Source organism: Oncorhynchus nerka, unplaced genomic scaffold (genome assembly GCF_034236695.1).
Source record: "Oncorhynchus nerka isolate Pitt River unplaced genomic scaffold, Oner_Uvic_2.0 unplaced_scaffold_1261, whole genome shotgun sequence".
Taxonomy (NCBI): Eukaryota; Metazoa; Chordata; class Actinopteri; order Salmoniformes; family Salmonidae; genus Oncorhynchus; species Oncorhynchus nerka.
Genome location: NW_027040080.1, coordinates 129,625 through 136,827, shown reverse-complemented (window position 1 = coordinate 136,827; position 7,203 = coordinate 129,625). Strand labels below are relative to the sequence as shown.

Below are 7,203 nucleotides of genomic sequence, written 5' to 3'. Positions count from 1 at the left end.
ATGTCGTTTTAAGAAAAATAAGTGTTATGGGCTCGTAAGAAAGCATTTCACTGTAAGGTCTACCTACACCTGTTGTTTTTGGCCTATGTAACAAATACAATATGATTTGACGCTGCTGTCTTGTTCCAGGTCTCTCTTGAATATGAGATGTTTTTTTTTTTAACGAGACTAACCTGGTTAAATAAAGTTTCAATAAAATAAATAAAAGGTGTAATGATTGGATTCATAAATATGTTATGAATGGATTATGGATACAGCCTTAAAATAAAGTGCTTACCACCATTTATAAATTCAAGTCTATCCAAGCTCCAGGTCACAAATTCAGTTGAAATAACCAGGAAACCATAATATTGACAGAAGTTTTGCCTGGAGGGAGGTCATAAACTTCAGGCTGTGCATGACTGCGGTTACCGCCATGGCTGTAATGTCATTTTGCTTGTTAATCGGCTGTGAGAGGTGTGGATGGGTGGGGCAGGTACAGCATCTGCAGAAAGAGTATAAAACAGGGCTGCAGAGGGCAGAGAGACACCACACTACTACTGACATCCAGAAGACATCTTCCAGATCAGACAGCATCGTCCAACTGAAAGAGGTATTTTTGTTTTCACTGAGAATCTTCTTTGTAAAGGTGTATATAGAAGTGGGCAGGTGTATACAAGTGGACTGGTAGGAATGGATGGAGAGGTGTAGGTGGACGTGTGTGTGTGTGTGTGTGTGTGTGTGTGTGTGTGTGTGTGTGTGTGTGTGTGTGTGTGTGTGTGTGTGTGTGTGTGTGTGTGTGTGTGTGTGTGTGTGTGTTAACAAGTTGTGCTCTATGTGCTTTAGTAAAGGATGAAGATCCAGAGTATGTTACTGCTGTTCGCTCTAGTGGGTGTCCTGTTAGCAAGCTCCCTCAATGAAAATAACTCTGAAGAAGGTATGTCTTGTTTGTAAATGTGTACTACTTTACTGCCCGGGTTTAATCTGATAAAATCTAGTCAAATTAAAAATCTTTCTTCCTCAGCTCTCCTGCAGGAGGATGATGTAAAAGATGGAAAGGCTGCCTTTTTGGCAAAGTTGGCTACTCTGAAGACCAGCCCCTCAGAAGATGAAGCACCATGTGAGCTATCTATCTATCTATCTATCTATCTATCTATCTATCTATCTATCTATCTATCTATCTATCTATCTATCTATCTATCTATCTATCTATCTATCTTTCTATCTGTCTGTCTGTCTGTCTGTCTGTCTGTCTGTCTGTCTGTCTGTCTGTCTTAGCAACAGTAAATTGTCAACGGGAGGTTAGCAGAGGGTGGTAGGAAATGTGGAGGGAGTAACATGGCTAACTCGATCTCTACAGTTAATTAGCATCATGTTCCGTAGAGGGAAAATATGTTTTAAATGGTAGTCAAATACTGGTCTTACAGCAGTAAGTTTAAAAGGTAGTCACTTTAATTGTGATATGTTTTGAAAATGTTGGAGTCATTTTCAAATGTTTAGCTTTAAAAAAATGTATTTTCCATAATGATGATTTAAAACTGTATTCGACAGTTTGGGGCACGCTTTGGAAGGTAGCCAAGTGCCTTATTAGGTGAGAAGCGACCAGCATGGGGATGCCAAGGATCCTTTTCAGTCTCCATATGGAATCAGCTATCACCTCTGAAGTCATCACTAACATTACCTCAGTGAATCATTCCAACAACCATCAATCAATGATTGTCAAAACAAATAACAGTAATACAGTTAATTGGTACTTTGGTACTGAGAAGAACTCATCAACATTCTGAAGAAAATATGTTTTATCCATGAACATGTACTTTATGTCCTGACACATGAGAGTTGATTGGTCAAGTTAGTGGATAAATAATTGTATGGTTGTATTGTCATATTGTGATCCTCCAATAAACTATCAAGCATAAGACATGTTTCGTCGTTTTTTAATAATCTTACATGTTTAGCAGTGTTTCAATTACATCATACATGTTTCATAATATTGTTTTATTTCGTGTTTCTATTCAGTATGAACAACGTGAATTGACCATAATACAGATGCAGTGCATGCAGAGCAAATTACATCAGATTACACTGGGCAGTAATGGTAGTACACATATCCACACACACACACTAGACGTACCGTCTTGAGAGTGAGCTTGATAACAGCAGTAACATATACTGGATCTTCTAATAAGCTACATCCTGAATTCAAAATGGAGAAAAAAATATTTGTCACTTATCTACACACATTACCCCCACAATGACAAAGTGAAAACATGTTTATAGGTATTTTTGCTAATTTATTGAAAATGAAATACAGAAATATCTAATTTACATAAGTATTCACAACAAATGTTGGAATCACAGTTGGCAGTGATTACAGAGTCTTTCTGGACAGGTCTCTAAAAACTTGCACACCTGGATTGTACAATATTTGCCAATTATATTATTTTCTTAATTCTTCAAGCTCTGTCAAATTGGTTGTTGATCATTGCTAGACAACCATTTTCAAGTCTCACTATAGATTTTCAAGCAGATTTAAGTCAAAACTGTATCTCGGCCACTCAGGAATATTCACTGTATTCTTGGTAAGCAACTCCAGTGTAGATTTGGCCTGGTGTTTGATGTTATTTAGTTAATTAATAACTTCCCCATGCTTTTTTTCTATCCATGTACCAATAGGTGCCCTTCTTTGTGAGGCATTGGAAAACCTCCCTGGTCTCTGTGGTTGAATCTGTGTTTGAAATTCACTGTTCGACTGAGAGACCTTACAGATAATTGTATGTGCGGGGTACAGAGATGAGGTAGTCATGTAAGAATCTATTATTACACACAGAGTGAGTCCATGCAACGTATTATGTGACTTAATAAGGACATTTTCACTCCTGAACTGATTCAGGCTTGTCATAACAAAGGGGTTGAATACTTATTGACTCAAGACATTTCAGTTGTTCATTTTCAAATTAATTTGTGGAAATTAAAAATCAAATAAAAACACATTTCCACTTGGACATTATGGGGAATTGTGTGTAGGCCCGTGACTAATCTCAATTGAATCCATTTTAATTTCAGGCTGTAACACAATAACATTTGGAAAAATTCGAGGGGTGTGAATAATTTCTGAAGGCACTGTAAATATTTTGTTCTAGAGTTCGTGAAGCAGCTGATAATACTGTCCACTGCTGATGCTGAAACTTCGGATATTCTGAATATTGATTTGTTATTTTCCATAGGAGTGAGAGTTGTGGTCTTGTTTGAAAATCCTTGAGACAGTTCCCTGACAGAGTCTACAAGGACATTTTTAATAATGGTGGATATAAAATTACAGTCTTGAGTTAGAATCCCATTAACTTTTAATTTGGGATGGTTTTTGGACTTTTCAGCTTCTCTCCTTGTTTGTTTGTTGAGGTTTTCCCAAATCAAAAATCGGACAACATTTTCAATAACAAAATGAGATCTACCAAACAAAAACCTGATGGAAAAATAATTTATTAAAATGTTGTAAGTACAGAAAAAGTTTGCTCAGCGGGAAATCAATATCCAACAAGTCAATGACAACTGTGTTGAATTTGTACTTTGTGACAGCACCTACAGACACTATTTCCTGGGTGGAAATTGGTTAAAGGGACAATCAGCAGTTGCTATATACATTTTTGACTCATTAATTAATGATATGTACACATTGATTCTTGCCACCTTTGTAACCCATAATAACCCAAAATACAAGCTTGATTTAACCCAATGTTTGGAAAAGAAGGACATGTAAACAAACAACTATATAGCCTCAAAATATTGCTTACAACTATAATTTTAATATAATGTATGGCCAGTCCTCGCATCCATAGCTCTGTCTATGATTTTGAGAGTGGTTACATTTCTACAGACTGTTGTCTCTGCTACCATATGACAAGCAGTGACAATGCACCAAGTCTTGAACCAACAGGACCCTGAACAGCTTCTGCCCCCAATTCATAAGACTACAAAATAGCTAGTTAAAAAGTTAACCAAATAGCTAACTGTACTATCTGCATTGAACCTTTTTGCACTCATTACATATGTTGCTGCAACTGTTGATTATTTGTCACATTATTCCTAGTTATATTTTTTTCCAAGAGGGGTAGCAGTCATTGTCTTGTCGTGTCCTTGTGTATATATATTTTTTTCTCTGTATATATTTAGTATATATATATATATATATATATATTTTTTTTTACCTCAATTTCTACATACTCTCCTGCAACTCACCTCACCCAATGTGGTATTAATCTGCTATTTTCTATACTTTAGAACCGGATCCCCCAACAGAAGCTAGCCAGCTAACTAGTTACTAGCTAGTAGTCGGTTAGCCACTGCTAGCGGTCATCAGCTAACCTCAGCCCGGAAAACTCCTGCCAGTCTGAACAGCGCTATTCAACCCAGAGCATATCGGACTGCTTCCTCTCTACAACATCTCCGGATTCCTACATCAAGCTCTGAACCTTTTCACCTGGATCATCGCAGCTAGCTAGCTGCTATCTGAGTGGCTACTCTTGGCTACTCTTGGTCTCTGTCCCGAAGCAAGCAGTAGTTAGCCTGGAGCTAGCCTAATGCTAGGCACCATCTCCCGGCTAGCTAAAGACGTCCATCAGCCACTCATTGGGCTACAATACATTTTTTGACATTTGGCCTGGACCCCTTTAACTGTCAATACGGAGCCCCGCCGATCCATCACAACTGGTCTAGCGACGTAATCCTCCTGAGGAGGTTTCAACAGGCTCCTCTCTCGTTTCATCCCCTGAAGGCCTGTCTGCTAGCCTGCTTGCTGCGGCCCGCTACCAGATCATTGCGGCGGCAGGGTAGCCTAGTGATTAGAGCGTTGGACTAGTAACCGGAAGGTTGCAAGTTCAAATCCCCGAACTGACAAGGTACAAATCTGTCGTTCTGCCCCTGAACAGGCAGTTAACCCACTGTTCCTAGGCCGTCATTGAAAATAAGTATTTGTTCTTAACCTCTTCAGTCGACCCTCTACTTTTTTGAACATTTTGTTAAAAATCGCGCAACATTTCAGCGCCCTGCTACTCATGCCAGGAATATAGTACGTTCATATGGTTAGAATGTGTGTATAGGAAACCCTCGGACGTTTTTAAAACTGGTTAAATAACGACTGTGGCTATTACATAACGTGCGTTACATCGGAAAGCGCAGGAAAACCTGATCACAGAAAATGGAAATAAATATCCTTGCGCCACTACCGCAATTGTTAACAGTGAGCCGAATTAGATAAGACCGAGCATTCAACTCCCACAGCATCCCCATGTTGTCGAGTATCTTGTGAATTTAATCATCTTTGATTCTTGGTTGAACCGAAAGAGGGGCACCGCTTACCTCCGGTCTCCGCCCAGATCATTCCGGAAGAGCTCTCTCCTGAAATTTTTTCCAAGACGACAGCTAATGATATCTACATCGCCTACGGATGATTTTTATCGCTTATTAACGTTTACTAATACCTAAAGTAGCATTACAAACGTATTTCGAAGTGTTTTGTGAAAGTTTATCGTCTACTTTTTGAATTTTAAAAATGACGTTACGTTGTGAAATCGCTGTTTTTTTCGTTTATCACACAGTCTACATATAACGATATCTTGGCTCTATATGGCCCGATTTAATCGAAATAAAGACCCAATAGTGTTTATGGGACATCTAGGAGTGCCAACAAAGAAGATGGTGAAAGGTAATGACTGTTTTCTATTTTATTGTGCGGTTTGTGTAACGCCGAAATGCTAATTATTTTGTTTACGTCCCCTGCTGTGCTTTTCTGTTGTAGTGTATTGGTGCATGCTATCAGATAATAGCTTCTCATGCTGTCGCCGAAAAGCATTTTAAAAATCTGAATTGTTGCCTGGATTCACAACGAGTGTAGCTTTAATTTGATACCCTGCATGTGTATTTTAATGAACTTTTGAGTTTTAACTAATACTATTAGCATTTAGCGTAGCACATTTGCATTTCCAGAGCTCTAGTTGGGACGCAAGCGTCCCAGGTAGAGGTAAGAGGTTAACTGACTTGCCTAGTTAAATAAAGGTTTAAAAAATGCAGCTAGCTAGCTGCTATCTGAGTGGCTACTCCTGGCTAACGTCCCTGTCCTGAAGCAATCACCAGTTATCGTGGAGCTAACCCAGAGCTAGGCCCACCTTCTGTCTAGCTGAAGAGGTCCATCAACCAATTCTTTGGGCTACAATACCTAGTTTGCCAAATGGGCCGACCTCAGACATAACCACCTGACTCTTCCATTGTGATGCCCCCCTAAGGCCCGCCTGCTAGCCCTGGCCTGCTAGCTGTCTGAATCGGCATGTCTCCAGCTCGCCGAGCTACTCACTGGACCCTATGATCACTCGGCTATGCATGCCTCTCCCTAATTTCAATATGCCTTGTCCATTGCTGTTTTGGTTAGTAATTATTTTCTTATTTCACTGTAGAGCCTCCAGCTCTGCTCAATATGCCTTAGCTAGCCCTTTTGATCCACCTCCTACACATGCGGTGACCTCACCTGGTTAAAATGGTGTCTCTAGAGACAAAACCTCTCTCATCGACACTCAGTGCCTAGGTTAAACTCCAACGTTTTCACATCCTACCATCTGTACATTATGCCTTGAATCTATTCTTCTGCGCACAGAAACCTGTTCCTTTTACTCTCTGTTCCGAACACACTAGACGACCAGTTCTTATAGCCTTTAGCCGTACCATTATCCTACTGTTCCTCTGGTGATGTAAAGGTTCATCCAGGCCCTGTAGCAGGGAGCTCCGCTCCCATTCCCCAGACGCTCTCATTTGTTGACTTCTGTAACCATAAAAGCCTTGGTTTTATGCATGTTAACATCAGAAGCCTCCTCCCTAAGTTTGTTTAATTCACTGCTTTAGCACACTCTGCCAAACCAGATGTCCTAACCGTGTCTGAATCCTGGCTTAGGAAGGCCACCAAAAATCCTGAAATTTCCATCCCTAACTATAACATTTTCTGACAACATAGATTAAATTATATACATGCCATAAAAGAAAAGCCTTCCGCATCAAATAAATAAACTATTGTTACACATTTAGGATTTCAATTATTTGTCCATATCTGTTAGTGGTTAAGGGGGCCGAGTTGCAATCTACTACAGAGATAGCCTGCAGAGTTCTGTCATACTATCCAGGTCTGTGCTTAAACAATTCGAGCTTCTACTTTTAAAAATCCACCTTTCCAGAAACAAG

General features: G+C 39.6%; 1 long non-coding RNA gene across 1 annotated transcript; it reads left to right on the top strand.

Annotated features, from left to right (window-relative positions):
- Positions 1 to 539: 539 nt before the first annotated feature.
- LOC135569014 (uncharacterized) lies at positions 540 to 1,888 on the top strand. Its single transcript, XR_010462802.1, has 4 exons — positions 540 to 592; positions 826 to 916; positions 1,004 to 1,099; positions 1,531 to 1,888. It is a non-coding gene; the product is annotated as an uncharacterized LOC135569014 (long non-coding RNA).
- The last annotated feature ends 5,315 nt before the right edge of the window (positions 1,889 to 7,203 follow it).